This window comes from Humulus lupulus, chromosome 8 (genome assembly GCF_963169125.1).
Source record: "Humulus lupulus chromosome 8, drHumLupu1.1, whole genome shotgun sequence".
NCBI lineage: Eukaryota > Viridiplantae > Streptophyta > Magnoliopsida > Rosales > Cannabaceae > Humulus > Humulus lupulus.
Window position 1 is genome coordinate 170,752,689 of NC_084800.1, and position 25,050 is coordinate 170,777,738.

The window sequence follows — 25,050 nt, forward strand, 5'->3', positions numbered from 1 at the left end:
TTGATGAGGTTTTGTATTATGGCTGTGACTAGGTTTTCACTAGAGTCTTGGAATCAGGATCGTGCTTGTGGCTTGTTTATTGGTAACTTGTGCTTGGACCAAAGGTAAGAAAACTACACCCCATATGTGACATGCATGGTTATTGTTGAGGCATCTCGAGTGTATAAATGTCATGCATGTGATGCATGAGAAACATGTGATTAGGGCATGCCATGAATGTTGAATATCAGATTGATCAGAGCATGAGTCTCTGTGTTTGTGAATGATCATAATTATCCTAGTAATTGTTAAGTAAGCATGTTGAATGCCCTACATTTGGATATTTGACATATGATATATGCTTGGTAGCAATGCTTACTTGTGCGTGGCACTGACTCATTAGTCAGAGTTCGCAATGGTGTCAGTATTAACTGTGAAGCTGTGACTCATTAGTCGATTTCGGCAGTAGTACTGAGCGCTGGTCACATGGTATTGACTCATAAGTCAAGAACGGTCTTAGCGTGTTGAACGCAAGCCGACAAAAATTAGATCTAATCGACATCTGCATTGAATGACTCAAATGAGCATTAATGCCAAACCGGCTTCAAGTTCGATGAAAAATAAAAGTGCTTGTCTAGCCAAAGGCTAGCCATTTAGAGCCAGGGCCAGCGAGCCCCAGTGACTGTTTAGTCACATGGCTATGTGTGTCGAGCCCCGTAGTGATTACCCATCAGTCACTCATTTGTTTAAGATAGTGACTTATCCATCAATCACTCATTTGTTTAAGTTAGTTTCTTACCCATCAGTCACTCATCTGTTTAAGCTATTGACTTACCCATCAGTCACTCATTCATTTAAACTAGTGACTTACCCACCAGTCACTCATCTGATTAGAGCCATTGCCAGAAAGACCAGGTGACTGTTTCGTCACATGGCTATGGGTATTAAGCCTCGTAGTGACTTGCTTGTCATTCACTCAGTATGGTTTAACAGAACCTCAAGGTGATTTTCACTCATCTGTTCAGGGCTATAAGCTCTGTATGATTATAATGATCACCATTTGCATGGCTGTGGGTGCTGAGACCCATGGTGACTTGCTTGTTAGTCACTCATTATGGTTAACGAAACCACCAATGTTAAATCACTCATCTGATTAGGATTGACTTGATAGTCATCCAATCAGGATGGCAGGATTTCTTATCCTAGATTCCCCAACATTATCTAAATTTATTTGCATACTTAAATAAATCTATATTTTCCAGGCATGCCAAATATAATTTGATATCATGATATGACTGTTCATGAGCATATCGAGTTTTCTTGCTAGGCTTCAGCTCACGGGTTCTATGTGGTGAGGGTAAAGGCAAAAGAAAGTTCGACCATCCTTGATTTGGAGAGCTTTGGTGACGATGTGTACATATGTGGCTGTTCGACCGCCACGGCCGAGGGTTGAAAGAGGAACTAGGGTTAAACCCTGTTTCGTCGCTTAGATCGGCTGGTTGTAAATATTTTCTTGTAATGAACCTTTCAATTATATTTTGGGATCCCAATGTATACAGTAAACGTTTTAGTGAAACATTATATCTTAACAAAAAAAAAATTAAACTTAAACCGATAATCATACTTAGTTACACGATTATGGCCAAATGACTCGGTTAGCGAGTTTAGCACTATTTAAAATGTGCATCGTAACGGTCCCTGGAGTTTAGGTCATTACAATTATGTATTAGAACGAGCCAAGGTTTATGGGTTCCTGAAGACAAGCTCGGATGTACACTGATCACTGAAGATAGCTTCACTCAGGGAATGGTAACTATTTTTGTAGTTATGTGCTTAACTGCTTAAATAGAATGTAAATGCTTTACCTGCACATTGTATTAGGGAGCATAAGATTTTGATAGAGCTTGGCTCTTGACTGTTTGATTACATGCTCCGTGAATATATATATATATATATATGAATGTGATCATATGATTACCTGCTCCATGAACATATATAATTGTGATATTTGCATGATGGAGCTGGAGGCATGTTGTGAATGTTGGAAAAGGAGGGATTATGATTGATGTATGAATTCCATAGGCATGTTTTTAGCATTACAGTGGGTTGTGATTGTAATGTGGTATGCTTGATCCGGTTCGGAAAGCTCTTGATATGCTCATCATGATTAATGGATCAAGTTATTGACTGCAGATTCAATCATCATGTTTATATCCAAGGCAGATAATGAGGCCTGGTGGTGGTTATACCGAGGCTGGGAGTTTCAGTCAAGGGTTGAGTTTGTTATCTGCCCCTTAGAATTTTCAACAAATGTTTACAGATTTGCAATCAAGATTGCAGAGACTAAGCAATCTATTGGGGAGCACCTCTTCCTTTGTTGGGCCAGGAGTGGCACCCGTTTTGGCTCAGCCTAGGGTTGAGAGTAGGTGGGAATTTCTCTCTGGAAGATTCCTTGAATATTACCCTCCAGTCTTTTAGGGAGGCCTAGATCCATTCAGAGCTGAGCAATGGATGAGCATGATCAGTTCCATTCTCGATAGTATGGGGCTGGTAGGTCACGATAGGGTGATCTGTGCTACATATGTATTGGGAGATGATGCCCAGACATGGTGGGAAGTAGTATCCCAGACACGAGATACAACTGTGATGGATTGGAAAGAATTTAGGCAGCTCTATCAATGAAAAGTATTACTGTGATGCAACCAAGACTGCTGAGATGAATGAGTTTCTGAATCTCGTTCAGGGAAAAGCATCAGTAACTGAGTATGTTAACAAATTTGATGGGTTGGCCAATTTTTCTTTTGATATGGTACTCACAAATGTAGCTCAGGAGGACAGGTTTATTCAAGGGTTGAATTCCATAATAGCTCAGGGCATTAGAGTTGCCCCAGTGCATGAAATCTCTACCTATGCTCAGGTGGTAGGGTAGGCTCTTACTGTTGAGAGCATAAGAAATGAGAAGGAGAGTGCGGGAGAGCACGGAGTTCACGCAGTGATGCCTCCATTTATTGGAGAAAGCAAGAAGGAAAGCTGGAAGACTTATCCAGTATGCACTCGGTGCAAAAGGCGTCATCTAGGAGAATGCCGAGCAAAGACATGTTTCTTATGTGACATGGTTGGGCATTTCAAGAAGGATTGCCCAAGGCTAAGAAAGGATGAGCAAAAGGGGATGGACAGCTCAACTCCAGCTCGAGTGGTCGTTCCGATGCAGTCAGGGACTGAGACTGAGACTAGTTCCTCAAGGGTGGCAAGTCAGCTTTCTAGTTCTGATTTTTGAGTTTTGGTGAATGGTTTTGTGCCATGCTGTTTCATTATTTGTTGCATCTAGAGAACCATAAAGTTGTTATGAAAATTGCATGGTTATGTTATGATGGGAAAGTGATATTGTATTGGTGACTTAAGAGATGAGTTGGATTACGATGAAAGGACCCATCAGTGGTTTTGATAAAGTTGGTTATGACTGGCTTGGTATGATCCTGATATGGATTTGTTAAGTAAGTATGGGGCAATGCTACACTGCAAGGAAAGGATAGTAGAACTTGGGCTTGAGAGCGGGAATCCTTGTGGCAGTTGGCACTGTTCATGGATTTGGTATGCTTATGACGTCTGTATTGAGAGCTAGGGTTTTATTGCAGGGAGATGCATAGAACTCCTAGCTAGTGTGGTGGATACCACTTAGATTATGCCAGTGGGATCAAGACAGAATGGATTAGTCTGTGGGTTTCTGGATGTACTTCCAGGGGACTTGCCAGGGTTTCCTTTATGTGAAAATATAGAATGGCGATTGGATTAGTGCCAGGAATGTTATAAAATTTAGGGCACTGTATGGTTCAACAGAGTTGTAAGAATTAAAGGTTCAGTTATTGAGTAAGATGGAATTCTCAAAAGTGGATCTTTGACCTAGTTAGTACCAGCTGAAGATCAGGGAAAAGGATAAACAAAAGATTGTTTGTATCAGGTAAGGGCACTGGGAGGCTGAGTTATGATTTGAGAGGGTAATTAACGTTGAGTTGTCTTGATGAATTAGATGGACAAAGCATTCAAATGATTATTTGAATGTGATTTGTGATCGTCTTGGACGATGGTATTGTGATGTATTTCTTACGGATATTTGCCAAGGTCAAGGGGCACCTCGGTAGGCAAGAGTTTCCTTGGTTGGGCAGAATATTATATGTGCGTTGGAAAAGAGTTTTGAGTCTTCTTACAAATCAGTCAGTTAGTAGATGGTTATGGCACTTCAGTGGCAGGGATAAGTGATTGCCTATGCAACATGTTGGTTAAAGGTTCTAACTAGAACTAGAGTAGAGTTTCTAGTGGGCCAGGTGGCCAGCTATATGCTTGAGATTACTATCTCAGAGAGGATCAAGTAGAAAAGACAATTAAGTGAACCACAGATAAGAAAATTGAGGAGAAAGTCTTAGCTGGATTAGCTAAGGGTTATACAGTGTCAGGTATGAATTTATTGAAGTGCAGGGATCTAACTTGGGATCCGATGGACACTGAGATTAATTGTGAGATTCTGGATGTGTTGAGTCTAGTTTTTATCATGTTTTGGTGATGTTTTAGTAGTCTTTTATTTCGTTTTTCTTTCATTTAGTGCGGGTTTATGCTTTGTTTGTCTGTCTTTGTGAATATCAGGAAGAATTGAGCACGTGGAAGAAAATGTCAAAGAAAGGGAAGAAATAACCAAGTTTTTCATCATATTTCGAGAAAGAATGGTTCTCAACATAATTTGGAAGTGTTGGTGAATTTTTGGGATGAAAACTTGAAAAATTGAGAAATCCCTTAAGAGCCACGGCATGAGCAAAGTAGAGCCGCGGCTAGGTGGGAAACAGAACCAATGTTTTTAAGGAAATCCTCGGGCCGGGACATGGCTAGAGAGGGTCGCGGCATAGATGGGCATTTTGCCCAGAACTCGTCGACGCGGGCCGCGGCATGGAGAGGATCTTTTGCCCAGGAAATTGGACACGGCCGCGGCATAGTGTATGTAGAGCCGCGGCCCGCCTCTTTAAAATTTGAGTCCTAGGTTTTAATATGGCGAAAAAGAGAAGAGAAAAGAGAGACGTACGGATTGTGGATTAATGCTGGTTTTGAAGGCTGAAGACCTTGAGTATTTTTACATGTTTTTCTTCTTCTTCCTGATGTTATCTTTAATTTTTGTTGTGATTAGCATTATGATTATGAACTAATTTTCTGTTTAGGATGTTTAATTGAATCACTTGAATCCCTGTTATGAACTAATGCAATTTCAATTTTCTTCTTCTTCAATCTTCTTCAATTCCATATAACCTGTTTTTATAGATTGATTATTGATTGGCCATCTATAGTCAAATACATATGTTTTTAAGTCAAAATCTGAGAAGTGAGATTTAAATCTGTTGTGGTTATATTGGACATAATTCTAATTTAGAACGAAAGTATCTGAATTAATTGTGTAACTGTTTATTAAGTTATCGAGATTAATGCTACCTGTGTGGTTCAATTTACCATAGAAATATAGGAAATTGTCACCTAGGTTGAGTTTATAATTCATAGTATGATTATAGGCTGCTGTATCAACTTGTTAATTGAATTAGGTAAAAAGAAGAAGAATTCACACTTTGCATTAGGGAATAATAGGGAGGATAGTTGATGAGATTAAATATCCTAATTGTTTCTTCAGTGATTAAATTAAAAGTTTTACTATTAGTTGTTATTCCATTTAATTTTCAATTATTGTTTCTGCACTTTATAGTTTCTTTTGCTGTGTTTACAAAAATCAAGAGTTTCAATTCATCAAATAGAACAAGAAATTAATTGACTGGTAATTGATAAAACAGTCCTTGAGGATGATACTTGGTTTTACCATTTTATTACGAATTGCGACTGTGTGCACTTGCATAGCAAAAATATCGCAATAAGTTTTTGGCGCCGTTGCTGGGGACTGAAAATAATTATCAATATCAGTCTAATTAATTTTTATTCTAATTTGATTTTAATTTCTCTTGTTTCTAATCTGTTTAGTTGCTTAATTTGTCTATCTCAGGTGAATTTTGGTATATGCGTGGCAGAAGAGGAAAAGACACACTTGTTCCTCTGAATCCTGAGATTGAAAAGTCTTGCAAGCAAATCAGAAAGATCAAGAGGGAGGCCCAGAAATCTGTGAAGATGGCACATAATGAAGGGGATGGCAGGAATGTTCTAATTCCTGGAATTGTACAAGGGGGTCAGGCTCAGAACAATGCTGAGAGGAGCCTGAGAGATTATGTGCTACCCACTCTGACGGGAGTACAAAATAGTATACGCCCACCAGCTATAGAGGCTAACAACTTTGAAATCAAGCCCGCTATTCTACAAATGGTGCAGTCCTTTGTGCAATTCAATGGGTTGCCTTCTAAAGATCCTCACACCCATTTGTCCAATTTTCTGGAGTTGTGTGGAACCTTTAGATATAATGGGGTGAGTGATGACGCAATCAAGCTTAGGCTTTTCCCATTTTTTCTGAGGGACAGAGCTAAAAGTTGGCTGAACTCGCTGCAGCCAAATTCTATTGTCACTTGGCAAGATCTAGCTCAGAAATTTTTGTCTAAATTCTTCCCTCCGTCCAAAGCTGCTAAATTGAGGGGAGAGATAAATAACTTTTGCCAGAATGACGGAGATTCCTTGTATGAAGCTTGGGAACGGTTTAAGGAACTCTTGAGAAGATGTCCTCATCACGGCATTGAACAGTGGATGCTAGTACAAAATTTTTACAATGGTTTATGTCCTACAACCAGAACCATTATTGATGCTGCAGCGGGTGGCACTTTTATGAGCAAGAGTGCAACTGGTGCTTATGAGCTGCTGGAGGACATGGCTACAAACAACCATCAGTGGTCTAAGGAAAGATCATCAGGAGTCAGAAAGGTGGCTGGGGTGCATGAGCTGGATGCAATCACTGCTCTAACAGCACAAGTCGCCTCCTTGACGAAACAGTTACAATAGAGCACTGTATCTGCGAATGCGATTCAGATGGCAGTGAGGTGTGAAATGTGTGGTGGTGCTCATTCTGTCGATCAGTGCCCTATCTGTATGAATAATAGCACCCCAATGGATCATGCTCAAGTTCAAGCGGTGGGAAACTTTCAAAGGCCACTCAATAATCCATTCTCCAATACTTACAATCCTGGGTGGCGAAATCATCCCAATTTTTCGTGGAAGAATAATCAAGGCCAACAACCTCAGTTTCAGGGCCAATTTCATAATAACATGCCTCAGCCACCTATGCATCAAGCTTCGTCATCACAATAGCCTAGGCCTCAACAATCAATGCCTCAACCTGAGAGGCCTAATGAACTGCAAGCTGCCTTGTTGACTCTCACTAATACTCAGACTCAATTTATGACTGAGACCAGATCCTCTATTCGAAACCTTGAGACACAAGTTGGGTAGTTGGCCAATATGCTCAATACAGACCCCAGGGAAATTTGCCCAATAATACTGAAGTCAACCCTAAGGAGCAAGTTCAGGCAATTACTCTGAGGAGTGGGAAGCAGATTCAGCAGCCTAGACCTCCACAGGCAGTGGTTCAGAATAAAGAGATGGGTGAACACTCTGATTCAGAAAGGGTTACTGAAGACCACCAGCTTCCAGAACAGAGTCTGCCAGTTGTTGTTGAGCAGCCAGTTCGAGTTCCATACCCTCAGAGGCTTAGAAAGACTACACTTGATAAACAGTTTTCTAAGTTTCTAAAGGTGTTTAAAAAGCTGCACATAAACATTCCTTTTACTGAGGCCTTGGAGCAGATGCCCAGCTATGTTAAATTCATGAAGGAGATTCTGTCAAAGAAAAGGAGGATGGAGGACTATGAGACTGTAGCACTCACTGAAGAGTGCAGTGCGATATTACAGAGAAAGCTACCCCAAAAGCTGAGAGATCCGGGGAGCTTCACCATACCGTGCACCATTGGAAAATTTGAATGCAAACATGCTTTATGTGATCTGGGGGCGAGTATCAACCTGATGCCCTTGTCTGTGTTTAGAAGACTTGGTTTGGGAGAGGCAAAACCAACTGTCACTTTACAGCTCGTAGATCGATCGTTGACACATCCACGAGGTATTATTGAGGATGTTCTTGTGAAGGTGGATAAGTTCATATTTCCAGCTGACTTTATCATTCTGGACATGGAGGAGGACACAGATGTCCCAATTATTCTCAGTAGGCCATTTCTAGCCACATGCCAAGCTCTTATTGATGTTCACAAAGGAGAGCTTAAGCTTAGAGTTCAAGGAGATGAGGTGGTCTTTAATGTCTTCAAGTCTATGAAGTATCCGGTGGCTAGTGACAGTTGCTTTAGTGTGGATGTGATAGTGAAGGCAGTCTCCAAGAGAAGGATGAGCAGTGATGCCTTAGAGGCAGTATTATTGGGTGATGAGGTCGATGATGATGATGATGCTGAGATCAGAGATTGTGTAAACTGGATCAACTCTTTCTTGCCATATTGGAAGATGTTTCAAGAACTAGCAGATGCGACTGATAAACTGCTAACATCCATTCAGCAGCCACCGCAGTTGGAATTAAAGGTCCTCCCAGATCATTTGCGATATGCTTATTTGGGAGACAATGAAACTTTACTTTTCATTGTGTCAGCTGACCTGTCAAAGATAGAATTCGAGAAACTGTTGAGGGTTCTAAGGGAGCATAAATTGACCATTGGGTGGACCTTGGTAGATATTAGAGGAATAAGCCCATCGTAAGTGAGGCATAAAATCTTATTGGAGGAGAATAGCAAGCCATCCATAGAGGCCCAGCGAAGACTCAATCCAACCATGAAGGAAGTAGTACTGGAGCAAATTCTTAAATGGTTGGATGTTGGGGTGATCTACCCAATTTCTGATAGCGCATGGGTGAATCCTGTGCAAGTGGTACCTAAAAAGGGTGGAATGACTGTGGTGAAAAATGAGAACAATGAACTCATTCCAACAAGAACTGTAACGGGGTGGCGGATTTGTATAGACTACCGCAAGCTCAATAAGGCAACAAGGAAGGATCATTTTCCTTTGCCTTTCCTTGATCAGATGCTTGACAGTTTGGCAGGCCATAGCTACTACTGTTTCTTGGATGGGTATTCTGGGTATCATCAGATCACTATTGCACCAGAGGATCAAGAGAAAACAACCTTTACATGTCCTTATGGCACATTTGCTTTCAGGAGAATGCCATTTGGACTATGCAATGCCCCTGCAACATTTCAACGATGCATGATGGCCATTTATTCAGACATGGTAGACCGATGTATTGAGATATTCATGGATGATTTTTCTGTTTTTGGATCATCATTTGACCTCTGTTTGGGTAACTTGGAGAACGTGCTGCGTCGTTTTGAGAAGGCAAATCTGGTGCTGAATTGGGAGAAATGCCATTTTATGGTGAAAGAGGGGATTGTTCTTGGCCATAAAATTTCGAGTGAGGGAATTGAGGTAGATAGAGCAAAAATTTCTACCATTGAAAAGCTGCCTCCACCAGTTTCAGTCAAAGGCGTTAGAAGTTTTCTTGGTCACGCTGGGTTCTATCGAAGATTCATAAAAGATTTATCTAAAGTGTCCAAGCCCCTCTCAAATCTGCTTATGAATGGAGATGTCTTTGATTTTAATGACGAATGTTTGAGGGCTTTCAATTTCTTGATAGAAAAGCTTATTTCTGCTCAATTTGTGATAGCTCCAAATTGGGAATTACCTTTTGAGTTGATGTGTGATGCCAGTGACTACGCAGTGGGGGCAGTTTTGGGACAGCGGATTGACAAGGTATTCAGGTCTATTTATTATGCTAGTCAGACTCTAAATGATGCTCAACTGAATTATGCTACTACAGAAAAAGAGTTGCTAGCTATTGTGTTTGCTTGTGACAAATTTAGACCGTATCTGATTGGTAACAAAGTGATTGTCTACATTGATCACTCTGCCATTAAATACTTGATGTCAAAGAAAGATGCCAAGCCCCGCCTGATTAGATGGATTCTTTTGCTTCAAGAATTTGACATGGAGATTCGTGACAAGAAGGGCAGCGAGAATGTGGTAGCTGATCATCTCTCTAAACTTGAGTTGGAGGAGACTGAAAATAAGAAAGCAGTGTAAATCAATGATCACTTTCCTGATGAGTAGTTGTTTGGGGTGAGTGAGACTTTAGCTGTCCCTTGGTTTGCTGACATAGTGAACTTCTTGGTTGCCAAGATTGTGCCTCCTAAAATGTCAAAGCAGCAATTAAAGAAATTCTTTTCTGAAGTGAAACACTACTATTGGGAGGAACCTATTCTCTATAGGCACTGTGTTGATCAGATTATCAGAAGGTGTGTTCCTGAAGAAGAGATGCAGTCCATTCTTAATCACTGTCATACTCAACAATGCGGAGGGCACTTTGGAGCATCAAGAACGGTGGCTAAGGTATTACAAAGTGGTTTCTATTGGCCTTCATTATTCAAGGATGCCAATGTTTTTATCAAGGCTTGTGATAGATGTCAGCGAACTGGTAATATCTCGAGGAGAAATGAAATGCCTTTACAGGGGATTCTTGAAGTGGAACTGTTTGATGTATGGGGCATCGATTTCATGGGGCCCTTTCCACCTTCTTACAACAATGAATATATTCTACTGGCAGTCGATTATGTATCTAAATGGGTGGAGGCTGCAGCAACAAGAGCCAATGACGGTAAAACTGTGCTTAATTTTCTTCATAAACATATTTTTACTAGATTTGGCACTCCCCGAGCTCTTATTAGTGATGAAGGGAAACACTTTGTGAATAAGCAACTTGATGCATTGCTGGCTCGTTATGGAGTATATCACCGAAAACCCTTGCCTTACCATCCTCAATCAAATGGGCAAGTTGAAGTTTCAAACAGAGAAATCAAAAGCATCCTTGAGAAGACCGTTGACAGTTCGAGGAAAGATTGGTCGAAAAAGTTAGATGATGCGATTTGGGCTTACAGAACTGCATTCAAAACACCAATAGGCATGTATCCTTACAGGTTGGTGTTTGGTAAAGCATGTCATCTACCAGTAGAATTGGAACATAGGGCATTCTGGGCTATGAAAAAGTTGAATTTTGATTGGAGTGCCGCTAGTGAACGAAGGCTATTGCAACTGAATGAACTTGACGAGTTCAGAAATGAGGCTTATGAGAACGCCAGGATTTATAAAGAGAGAACAAAGGCTTGGCATGACAAGAACTTAATCAGGAAAGAGTTCCAACCAGGGCAACAGGTACTTCTTTTTAATTCAAGACTGCCACTGTTTCCTGGCAAATTGAAGTCAAGATGGTCAGGGCCATTCACTGTTGTTCAAGTTTTTCCATATGGTTCTGTAGAAGTTCGGGGCAACTCAGGTGATTCCTTTAAAGTCAATGGTCAGAGATTGAAGCCCTACTTGGGTGGTAGTTTTTGATCAAGCGAAGTCTATCCTCCTTCTGAAGCCTCTCTGAAGAGGGGTTCAGCGTCCGGCTAAATGACGTTAACGACAGCGCTTGTAGGAGGCACCATATGTTTTACTTGTTATTTATTTTACTTTTGTATTTGTAGACAATGGATATTTGATTTATTTTTGGACTTTTAGAATCGTGAAAAACGTGAAAAATAAAAAAAAATTAAATATAAAAAAAATAGAAAATCCTTAAGGGTCGCGGCATAGCCATATGATGCCGCGGCATTGGGGGTTCCAGAGGCCCGCGAATTTTGAAGTCTAGGGGCGGGCCGCGGCATTGCAACCCAGTTTTCCCCAGAAAATGGAGACGGGCCGCGGCATAGGTACCATGATGCCGCGACATTCTAGGCTGGAAATTTGATGCGGGCTGCGGCAATGTCAAAGTAATGCCGTGGTCCGAGTCAGAAATTTGGGGTCAAAAGCCCTAAATTGGCCACATTCTCAGTCATTTTCACTTTCAGAATTTTCCCTCCTACTCAAACCTCCTTTTCTCTCTCAATTCTTAAGACTTCCATCAACCAAAGAGAAAAAAAGAAGAAGTTTTGTGCCATTCAAGTAAGTGTCTCATATCTATTCTAGTGTTTTTGATTGGAGAATAGATTACATTGTGGTCATGTGGATTGTCCTATGCTTTTCTTGTGAGACATTTAAGGGGTTTATCAATTTTTTTTCTGGGAATTAGTGGTTGGGCTGTTGATTTTGTTAATCAGAAAGTTTTGGGGGAGTGAAACAAAGGGGAAGTTGTACTCAAGTTCTTGAAAACCAATTTGGGGGTTTAGCTTGTTCTTGTTTTGAAAGACACAATGGGTCCTAAGAGAAATCCTCCGAGAGGTACCTCCTCAAAGAAAGCCTCCTCATCTCGCACTCAACCACCACCAACACCACCTCTCCCGGCTGATTATGACATGCAATTATTTGTCAATAAGGAAGTCGCTGACTTGTTTAAAAAGATTCATAAGAAATCTGTGGTAAGGGAAAGGGGATTTGAGCTTCATGAGGCAACCGTGGTACAAAACCCTGCCTATGATATCATCAGAGCTGAAATATTGCGACGTAATTGGGGTTTCTTTGGCAACTCTACCTATGTGGGACCAGCCAACTGCTCTTAGATGTATGAATTCTTTGCCAACTTCCCATATCTTGATGCAGAACATAACAATTTTATCAGGGGTAAATTGGTGCCTACAACATCTTATACATTTAACCAATTACTGGACCTCCCTTCATTGTCTGCACAAGAGGATGAACATTGGCAGTTGGCCCATTTTGATGAGCTAAACTATGATGTTGTGGCTGCAGTTCTGAGTGTGGAAGGTGCACGTTTCAACTATCATAATGGAAAGCCCAAAGAAATGAACAGGTGGCAGCTCAATCCAATTGTGAAGGCATGGATTTATTTTATGAGTTCACATTTATTGTCGACCTCTCATCTTTCTACTGTTGATAGAGAGCGCTGTTTGTTGGTTTGTTCTATGATGACCAAAATGAAGGTTGATGTGGGCCGAATAATTCGCTATAGCATTCGCAACATCAGCAGATTCAATACTACAGCTGGTGTTGCCCATGGTACTTTCCTCTCGACCTTATGCAACACTTATGAGGTGCCAGTCTACCCAAGCGATCTAGTCCCAAGGCCAATGGGGGCAATCAATCAGACTATGTTTACGGCATTCCCTTCGGCCTCTCTTACGCCACCTGCCTCTAGCCAGCAAAATAAGCGTAGCCGGGCTGATGAACCAGTGGACATTGATCCAGCTGAGGAGGAGGAAGCAGATGCAGCAGGTCCCAGTAACCCACCTTTGAATTTGGCAATTGGTGGACCTATTGATGAGCACACGCAGCGCACGCATGATCGATTGGATTACCTTATTCAGCAAAATCAATACTTAATCCAATCGCATCATGCGCAAAATCAGCATTATAATGACTTCCTGGTGCAACAAAATGAGTATGGGCGGAGGAGTTGAATGCTTTAGTAACGAGGTGGACTATGAGCTCTGCTGATGAGAATTACTTCACTCCCCCGCCACAGTACTCTCCATACCAGTGCCCGCCTCCACCACCTCCTCCGCCATACTGATGTGGCGACAGGTAAGTTCTCTTCCCTTGTTCTTTTCCTTATCACATTGAGGACAATGTGCATCTTAAGTTTGGGGGGGAGGTTATTTTGTTTCATTTTTGTTTTGTGCGTTGTTTAGTTTAGTTTTAGTCTGTTGTGTTATTTTCTGTGTTGTTTAGTGTAACTGTTAAACCATCATTCGTGTATGTTGTTGCTTTGTCTTTGCTCGTGAAAAGGAAATTGAATTCAACTATGTGCTTGGTTCAATTGTTTTAGAGTTTAATTTAAAAGTTTTGTGGGAAATTTTTAATATGTTTTGAAAATGCAACATTTTGGATTTTATTATATGAGTTTGACTAGGGTTGGTGGAATAACAATTTGAATTTGATAGAACTTGCATTATTTGGCCTTTGAGGCGAAATCCTTGATGACATGTGTTTAGAAAAGTGATTTAAGCAATTTTATTGGATCGATTGTGCCTTTCAAGCAAGCTCTCAGGAGACAAAGACCCAAAATCTTAAACCAATAAATCTTAAATCACATGGTAAAACTAACATGCTATACAATTTCCAACCAACATACAAGACAATGAGTATCTATCCTAATAACCACCAATTTAGTGCCAAATATTCAATACTGTCGACTTCCCCAAATATCAGATTTATCCAGATAATGAGATTTCAGGCAACATTGCACCCATGGTGGATATCTAGCATCTTCCTCCACTTGCTTTCCATCATCATTTGTAGCCACTCCAAGCAATGCATTTCGCTTCTTCGTCAGTACATCAATGGCAGGTTGATCACCAAAAAACTTGTTCTGCCACAAGTTGAAAATAATACAATCAATTGAAGATAACAATGGTAAGGGTGTAAAATAAGAGTAATGCAGGTGACATTTTACATAATAATAATAAAATTTCACAACCAGCCATATGACTTCAAATGACAGGTTCTATTTCGAAAAGGAAATATATATATATATGCAACATTATGTGGTGCAAGATTTTGGTATGAAACATGTGTCCCTAGCAAATTCCAGAAAATAAATAAATAAAATAACATAGAATGCAGTGTGACAAAGAGAAGAATTAGTTTTTTTAATGGCAAAATCATTTTTCAATGCACTAGAAGTTCCAAATTTTATTTTGTCAGTCTGCTGGAGGAGATCATAATGCAGTTAAACATGATAACATGAATTAGAAATACAGAATAACCTTACACAGGAGTCAGGAAATACCAAAAAGCCATTCAGAGAGGTTCCCATTTGGACAAAGCTCATAAATAAGAAAGCCATCATCTTTCCTTACACAGTAACCAAGCAAAGCTACAAAGTTCGGGTGTCTTATATGTGCTGAGCTAGTAAGTTCCCTGAAAAATGTTTCAACATCTTCATCATTAATGATGTGCTTAATTGCTACAGGTTGCTTATTTGACAGTATCCCTTTGTAGACCTTTCCTGATTTAAAAATAACACTTGTTAGGATTGCTATGGTGGATGGTCCAAAAAACAGCTTATATAAGGTGATATGGACAGTATCCCTTTGTAGACCTTTCCTGATTTAAAAATAACACTTTTTTTGTGTTATACTACACTTTGGTATAACACATTTTTTGTGTTATACTACACTTTAGTATAACACATGTGTTATATTAGCTTAGAGAAACATAATCTTTTTTTACTTACACAAAACTAGGAAAACAAATATGAAAGTTGAAGCCAAATAAGGTAACATAAATAGATTTGTATTAATTACTCAAATGTAATTACAATATTTAGTCTACTAGTCTAGGCTTAAGAAATCATATTACAACATAATTTATGCCCAATTTAGATTCCTTTATCACTAAATAAAAAACAAGAAATGTATACAAAAATTAGTGAAATACATTCTTCCATTCTAAAGGCCTCAACTACAAATGTTGTCAAGAATTGCTCCAAAGAAATCATCTCAATATACCTGCACATTGTAAAAAAAAAAGTCCTTTTATTATTAAGAACAAAAGTTCTTGCCACCACAACAACAAACTTACAGTCTTTTCTGAAATGATACATTGAAAACTTCAAAAGAAGATAATGGAAAACTAAGATAAATACTTATCTATTTTAGTTCAATAAAATAAGAGAGCTATCAAGAAAGAGCTAGGGAATTTTCAGATGAACAATAAAATAAGAGAGAATCAGTAGAGAATTGCTCTATGGTGATGAGTCTGATGACTCAAAACAGTCAGTTGGGACTGTAGATACTATACTGCTATATATAAACTATCATATTTAATGATATTCTTTTATTCTTATATATAATTATATATATAAATAACTATCATAACTGGTTTCTCTGCCAAATCTAGCTAGCTCATGTTTAGAAATCATTTACATAAGAAACTATACATGACCCTGAAATTTTCATAGTATTAAAACAAAAGTGACCTTCCAATTTGAAATTCAAGTTATAAATGCTAACCCAAATGCTGAAAAACAAAATCATATTTACAAATAAAATGAAGAGAAATAGATCAATGGTGCTGAGAGAAACATGTATTTTGGTGATTCAAGCTTATAGACAAAATAATGATGGCCACATACCAGTAGTATATACAGTAGAAGAAGCCAATACAACATGCCAACTCATATATACATATATTGCAAGGGAACAATACTGTGGAATCAGTAATAGAAGAAATTGAAGAAACAACATGAAAGAAGAACTTCGAAAGATCATCAGAAAATCAACAAAAAAATGCAATACTTTATGTGCTGTCATTTCAGTTTAAGCACAGGGGCACTATCACGGTTGATACTATCAGATGATTCATTTTGGTGTTATGTGCTATCATTTCAGTATAATCAGTTAGTAATGCCACTGATTCAGAGACTGCAGTATAGTCTAAGGAAAAGTATAATACATCAATAACTTTTTAAATAAAGTAGTTGAAAATAATAAATAGCTTCTGTTGACGGTGAAATCTCGTCAACGAAATTAGATCGGAAAACTCAAAGGTAAGTCAGGTGATGTTTATATAAGAACTGAGAATAAACTTTAAGGAAAAATAAACACAGATAAATGATGGAGCAAGTCTTGGTATATTTCTCAATAGCCTCTGCTTACAATGAATTTTCCAACCCCCTCTCATGTGGGAGAGGGGTCCTTTTTATAGTAGGCTCTGATGGCCTGGGATACATGGTGGTCCAGGAGACCAAATGGTACATAAGTACTCTGTTAGGAGAGTGGTTTCAGAAGCTGAGGTCTTGCATCCAGTACAGGGGCAGGCGTCAGGAGGATGTCTCCACTACCTGTCCGTACCCATGTCAGTGGAGTGGGGACAGACATAGTGGCGCAGGTGGTTGTGGTGTCGACTCTAACTCCTGGCCGTAGACGTACGGGCCATAACTCTTATTCCAGCATTCCCACGCCCCCACTGGTACGGGTGTCCGTACTTCAACATACAGGGTCTTAAGGGTCGTACCCATTACTAGATTGTACATGAATGTTCCATTCGACTCGTACCCGGATCTCTAAGCATTTAGGTCTTCAAGGCATAGGGAATGGGACACTTGGTGCATGCAGTGGTCGTGACGTGCGGCGAGGCTCTCGGGTCCTTGGCATGGAATGCCTGTAGCACCCCGAGGTCACTCATGAGCATGGGTGATGGGCATGTGGCCTCAGCAGATGTCTGAGGGTGCAAGGCGAGACGCCTTCCTCGCGAGCCCCTTGTGGACACGGTTCCCTTGGCGTGTCGTCCCACTCGTGTGGCCACCTGGTGGCATGGCTCCCATGCCACTCAGACTTTGAAGTCCATGGCATGGCTCCTATTCCTTCGCGAGACCTCCTTGGAAGGCCTGTTGATGGCGTGGCGTGCGTAGGATGCGGGTCCTCGCATGGTGCTAGGCACGCGCGGGACACGTGGCCTCGCCAGGTGCTGGCGCGTGTGAGGGGGTGGCCTCGCCTGGTGCTGGCGCGCGCGAAGGGGTAGCCTCGCTTGATGCTGGCGCGCGCGAGGGGGTGGCCTCGTCTGGTGCTGGGTGCGCTCGAGGCAGGGGGCCTCGCCTGGTGCTGGCGCGCGCGAGGGGGTGGTCTCGCCTGCTGCTGGCGCGCGCGAAGGGGTGGCCTCGCCTGCTGCTGGCGCGCGCGAGGGGCTGGCCTCGCCTGGTGCTGGGCGCGCGCGAGGCAGGGGTCCTCGCCTGGTGCTGGCGCGCGCGACGGGGTGGCCTCGCCTATTGCTGGGCGTGCGCGAGGCAGGGGGCCTCGCCTGGTGCTAGCACGCACGAGGGGGTGGCCTCGCCTGGTGCTGGCGCGCGCGAAGGGGTGGCCTCGCCTGATGCTGGCGCGCGCGAGGGGGTGGCCTCGCCTGGTGCTGGTGCGCGCGAGGGGGTGGCCTCGCCTGGTGCTGGGCGCGCGCGAGGCAGGGGGCCTCGCCTGGTGCTGGCGTGCGCGAGGGGGTGGCCTCGCCTGGTACTGGGCGCGCGCGAGGCAGGGGGCCTCGCCTGGTCCTGGCGCATGCGAGGGGGTGGCCTCGCCTGGTGCTGGCGCGCGCCAAGGGGTGGCCTCGCCTGATGCTGGCGCGCGCGAGGGAGTGGCCTCGCCTGGTGCTGGTGCGCACGAGGGGGTGGCCTCGCCTGATGCTGGTGCGTGCAAGGCCATCAAGGCTGCCACACGAGAGGCAACAGTGGCTCGGGGTCATCCCAACCCATCCATATTTTTGGGCGTTTATGGGGCCTAAGCATACACTTTGAGTCCTTTATGGGCATGGAATATTGAGCATCCACAAAGGCCACACTTCATGGCTCACTAAGTGACGCTTCCCTTTGGACAATCTCTCAGTTTCACAAGACTTATAGGTCTGAGCCTGATAATGTGACTAAGTGACCTTTAGCCTTGTATTTTCACCATGTACTAGGGATTTTTTTTCTTGGTGGATTTTTGGCATCCACAGCTTCTGTAACATATAACCCCCCTGTGGAGCCTTCCAAAGCAAGAGTATCAATACAGTGCCGGATAGAATCACATATGTTTGCCAAAACCCAAGAAGCAGTTATTCGCACCTGAAACAACAAACGTACAGGAAAATATTACTCCCTTATGAACAAATTAGAGAGCCGGGTTATTATAAAAACTGAAAGTAAAAGAGAAATACCAATATTGAGGGGTCGCGGGTATTAATCTCCACTGCGTGGAAACAATTTGTTCAGGATCTCTACACTATACCATTTAAGTTTCTAGTAATTCTTCTGTCTATATTTCGAGCTCAAAGAAACATGAAAGCATGAAAAAAATTTAAAATCACCACTGGAAAACTTTAGGAAAACATGAAATGACACCAATGGCTCAACAAGAAGCTGATCTAACTGAAGGCACCTTGTTTTGTTTGGCTGCATTAATCTGCAAAGTCTCTTAGTTATAATGCATAAAATTGTCTGCAAATAATTAATTTCCAAGAGAAACAAGTCAAATACACATAATCAATGCTTACCGCAGCAGAAAGAATGAAATCATGTTTCTCCTTCACAAGAGAGAAGAATACAGAGGAAGTTATGCCCGCAAAACATGTTACTAATGCAGCTCTCACCTTGCAGAACACATAGAGGTGGTTTAGAAGTAACTACAGACACTTAAAAGTCCAAGCTAAATTAATAAACCGAAACTTCAGGGGCTTATAATCAATCTTTAAAAATCCTACCTAAATTAATAAAACTAAACTTCTATCAATTCTTGATAATTAATATTACAAGGGTTGTTAAACAAATTAACACTTTGGAGAGAAAGAAAAAAGAATGATAATGAATTGTCTTTTCTTAGTTACTTTATACTTAATGATATCAGGTCAATGTTAATCAACCATTGCAGAAGCATGTCGCAGAATCAATGGAAAATGCTTGAGCAGATACTACTCAGATCTTCTATTCGCTTCTATTTTATCTTTCATAAACTGTATAACTAACTAACAAAAACACATACCCTAATACACACTCATGCCCTCACTTCACACGAGATAAATAACTACAATTCTAACAGGAAAATGTATTCAGAATTATATAATATCTATTGTAAAAAATAGCTAATTCCACCATTGAAAACCTGATACATCCACACAGGCATACAAATAGTAAATCCAAGATTCCAAATACAGAGTACTTCAAGCAATGCCTAGATTACAAGAGAATAATTTCTGACAACCATAAAGCATTGTATTTCCAAACTAACTAATAGGTTACCTGGAGAGCCTCTAAGCATACTGTGTGATTGTTTACTTTTTCCAAGTAATGAGACCTTATTAACAAAATAAAGACAAACAAAGCAATAACAAATTAAGACAAAGCTATTACTAACAGACTTTTGGATTATCAACACTAATACAATCTAATCTAAAGGAAAATTTTGTTAATTTAAGAGATGAACTCTATCTCTAAACAGAGAGATACACCACAAAATGTAAGAAACCTATCATAACTTAAAAAACTTTCAAAAAGATCACTCATGCAACTAAGAAGTTTATGCTCAGTCTAATATAAATTAAAATACTAAATAAGAGGAACACCTCATGTAGTTAATGACCATTAAACAAATAAGCTCCAAAGCTTTTTCAGAAGTTCAATAATGGTATCATGAATCAATATGCTTTGATTTACAGCAAAAATGAATTTAATACCTATAACCGCTCAGTCAATATTGGGCTAACAATTCAGAGAAAGCAGGATGACTTTTAAGCTGCAAATGGAATTAAAAAACACAGAGATATTATGCTACCTAAAATTTATGAAAAACTAAAAGAAAGTGAACAAGTTCCAGTTAAGATTTTAGTTAAAATGAGCCCTCAAAGAGCTCAATACTTCCAAATTAATTTAGGACAACATGCCTGAACTATTTATCTAAACTAACTATACCAATTTTAAAAGGGAAGCAGCAAACCTTTTTAGACATGGTGCTCATCTTCGGAAGTATTGATACAGATAAACTTCCAGTATCACCAGCAGCTAATTTCTCAATCAAATGCACCATGACTAAACTGGCAGAAACCTGCATATATTTACAATATAAATTAACTTAAAATGCCAATAATCAATAATCACATCAAAGAAGCCATCTAAAACTATATGATCTGCAAACATTTTGTTAGGCATCAGATATTGAATAGAGCTATATAGGATTAGTGTGTTGACTTGTAAATTTACTCAAGTTCTATTGGTTGGCTAGTAAGTGTTATTGTTAGTCTATAAATAGTATAAGAGAATACTTGGAAGGGATATATAGAAGAATTTGGTTACTGTTTAAAGTTTAGAATTTCTACTCTGGGAGTTTTTGCTAGGTTTTCTCAAATTAACCTAGAGTTTGTGCAAGATTTGGTTCTTTTCAGTACAATTTGTATATTCTTAGAATAAAGCTTACAGAATCTTTCAAATAAGCAACCTAGACAGTGTATTAATTAAAATATATTAAATGAGAAACAATGGGTTAGTTGTTCAAATAAAAAACTTAATGATACGGAAAGAAAATGCATTAACTCGAACACGCTAAAACAACGAACGTATGGTGTTGACTTTAAAATGACTAACTAAAATTCACCCCAAACTTCTAGCAAGAAAGAGCCATATATAAGTTTATACCCAAAAGTAGAAAAAAAAAATCCAATATGGATTAGCGCTAGACTTGAACGCTGAAAATGGAGACAGCTAACCTCATTTTGGCATGTTGAAGTTAATATGTTAGATACTGATACAAGGCAGTACTTATAAACTGGAGCAACTGGATCCAAGGCTTTTTTACTTGCCTGAGAAACAAAAACAGGGCAGTACTCATATATTTCAGTTGAGGAAACAAAACTAAGTAGACTAGCAAAAACAGAGGACAAATACAATTTTAAATTAGCAGGGCTTATAGAAAAAGTTTTATTGTTATATTAGCACTGCATTTAAGACTTCCATTGAATGAGATGTTACTTACACTGCCATTTATCATAACATGAAGTTTCTGCTCTGTGCTAGAAGTTCTAAATTGTTCCAGTTCCAACCCAGTTCATATATCTATTCATACAACAGAAGAATCCTTTAGACATTATCCTGTCTAAATCAAACTATGACACAATTAGTAAATCAAAATTCTAGTTATGTTGCTCACAATCAAGAGATGTGATGAAACTTTTAGGTAAAATCACCTATTCAATGATCTCACTACCCAATATTATAACCTTTCCAATAACAGTTTTACACAGATGGATAAGAAAGGAAGAAACATTGCTGCTTTTTATATTTTTATAAAGCAAACCTTTTCTTTTACTTGGAAAACTTGGAAATATCTTAAGAGTAATTAATTTTGTATGAAAATAAACAAAATGCATACCATTGGCACCAAAAATAAGGCAGCATCTGCAACACGAGAAGTTATTACTACATTAGGTTGGTGCTTTTCCAAACATTCAACAATGGGAGCTGCTCCAAGATATGTGCTAATACCCTTCATCAATCACACTAAAAAGGTAAGGTCCAACATCTCAAAAGACCACATAAATTTGACAATACTATAAATTGCTAATGGGTCACAATCTTAATTTACAACAAATAGATATTTCATGAGAGGACACAGTTTTGGGCACAAAAGAAGCATAGCACGAAGGAATGCAACAGCTACATTACAGGGCTATTTTCTATTCTTATAAGAAAGGAGAGGACAAAAATACTAGTTACAAAGACCTCTTACCAATTAGAAATAATATGAGCATCCTATGCAAACATAAGTGCTAAAGTCCAAAGATAAGAAAATTAAGAACCTCATTTCTGAAAGCCTGGCCAATTTGAGCAGCAGCAAAAGGAAGCTTGTTCCCATTGTAATAGTACAAGTCTTTGAAGTTAACAAATATGCCCTGTGCAGTTTTTGGCCGCATGAACCTACAGCAGAGGAGATTTAATTACATATCATTACTAACCAAACAGGAGTCTTAATAAAAAAGAATTGCTAAGAATAAGTAGTACCAAAATGTAACGTGCTTACCCAGGGCTCAAGCCAGATGGGCCTATTGATGTTTGGAACATAAGATTGAATGGATATGGATCAGAAAGTGGATTCTTAGTGTCTGGAGTTGTAATGCCATACTCCTTAAGTTTGGCACCCAGCTCTTCAGCTGAAAGATCATCCTAAATAGCAAGTATGCGCTTCAATTCTGCAGCCTCCTTGGCAGTTATGGAAATGTCTTTTTGAAGCTTTTCACTGCAGAAGTCCTTGAGCAAGTGATCGGCATGATAGCAAGTCCCAGTTTTCTCATCTTTAACCATAAGGTCAGTAAATTTATCAACATAGGGAAGAAAAAATCAATTTACTCTAGCATATAAAAATAGATTTTGCCACTGTAAGAACATTTTAGAAAAGTAAATTACAAATAAAAGAATTTTAACAAGAAATCATAACTAAATCTATTTTAATAGTATTGTAAAGTATTAGAAATAAATTGTAAACTAAAACTTTCCAATCTAAGATACAAATTCCAGAGAACACATCAAAAGAATAAAGATATAATACAATTTTACAAAGAGAAACAAAATACAATATTTACAACAAAGGTTTGAATAAAAAAAAGTACTGAAAAGAATGAAATCCATTCCCAGAAAAGTATCAATGAGAGTAGACGTTAAACAACAATGTGGTACTCAATCCAACAAGTTCCTCAAGAAAACAACAATGTTGAAGCCACCTTGTAGCAAAACTTGCTAAAAATTCAATCACATCATTCAGAAGGTTAAACCATTACCACTACAACCACTGCCATTAACATTCACCTAAACCACCATAAATGCACTTCCAACAGATAATTTATTCTATCCTTTAGAGAACAACAATAATAATAAGAGTAATGATACGTTGACACAAAATATGCAGCAAATGGCCTTTGGAGGCTTATAATGAATGTTGATAATGGTGGGAGCAGAAAGATAAAACCAAACCGGAGACTCGTGTGTAAAACTATCATCATCAGGCCAAAAAAAAAAGTTCATAATCTAAGAAGCAAAGATGGGCCAAAATATATATCGACAAAATCAAATCCAATGTAAACAAGAATGCACTGCAAACAGGTTCAAGTTACTTGATACAAAAGCATCAAAGGCATTGTCAAGTAGTGTTCAAAAACATGCATTATAAAACAGATTAATAATAAAGGTAATCTTTAAATAATTCTTCCTCTAATCTATTAACAGGTGATAAAGAAAATAAAGCATTATAAAACAGAGAATAACAAACTTAGATATTCAAAAGCCCTCAGATCTCATGTAATGACCCACTACTCTAGACTAATTGGACCATTATCGAAACTATACATAAAACTTACATTTTTACAAAAATACCATAATTTATTGAGTAACTTGAAAAATAAGAGTTATTTACAAAGAAACAGAATACTAAGAAGGATTATGGGATCCCATTGTTTTTAAAACAAAACATGATTTAAAATAAAAGACATTACATAATAATGCGGAAAATACACATAAAAACCATAAAAACATAAAAGGAGACTATATCCTCGAATCGAATAACGCTCGGCCCCTTGACTCCATTCATCATCGATACACATCCTCCAAGCGTCACGAATCTTTCCGCCTCTAAACTTATTTTCCTGCACATAAACAGAAAGGAGTGAGCCTAATGCCCAGTAAGGAAAATCTAACACAAAGTCACATACATAATTTCATAAGAAAACATAAAGACTTAACATAATACATATAACATACACTTATTATAATGGCCATTATTACTTGGGGTCCCATAGACTAAACAAGCATATGCCCATGGGATTAGTGGGGTCCTACTCACTAAGTAGGTCATATGCCCATAACCCATTTGGGGTCTTGTTAGTCATATGGGTCATATGCCCAAGCCTACAAACATACACATATATCATAACACTTTTAATAACATAAAACATATAGATAACATAATCACATAACATGTTGATTCTAGCCTATTTCCTTACCAAAGTTACCGAGATTATGGACTGAGTTGGGATTGTTGGAACACTCCTAAAACCATAAGAAAGAGTAAGTCTAAAGGAAGGAGATGAAATGAAAGAGATGGAAAGACTAAACCATAGAAAACATACTTACCGACTTATATGCTTAAAAGCTTGGATTCCCTAACCAAAAGAAGAATAAGGTTAGGGGACTGAGTAGAAGGTTTTGAGAAAGGAAATAAAAATACAGAAAAGAACTAGAGTTTTGGGTTTACCTCAAAGATTGGAAGATCAATCTAACCTTCACCGAAATACTATAGAACTCACTTCCCAAAGTGTTTGATAAGCTTATGATGTTTAAGCTTATAGTTTTTCCCCAAACCAAGTGTTTACACTCTCACACTCACTTAACACTAGCAGCCTCTGAACTTAGAGCAAATGGTGAATAATGGCTGGGTACTAGGTCCTATTTATAGAGTTTGGGAATGAAAATATCTTGATTTTACTTGAATAAAAATAATGGCTTTTTAGGTGAAAATCATTTGAATAATCCTTCAGCAGAGGCTGAAGACTCGTTCAGAAGATGCTGGACTGTTGAAGGAGTTTGAATGGCTGAAAGGAAAAGAATTCAAAAGTATTTGAATTCATG

General features: G+C 39.3%; 1 non-coding gene across 1 annotated transcript; it reads right to left on the minus strand.

Moving 5' to 3' along the window:
• Positions 1-6,573: 6,573 nt before the first annotated feature.
• Positions 6,574-6,680, minus strand: LOC133798881 (small nucleolar RNA R71). Its single transcript, XR_009876097.1, has one exon. It is a non-coding gene; the product is annotated as a small nucleolar RNA R71 (small nucleolar RNA).
• Between the last annotated feature and the right edge of the window lie 18,370 nt (positions 6,681-25,050).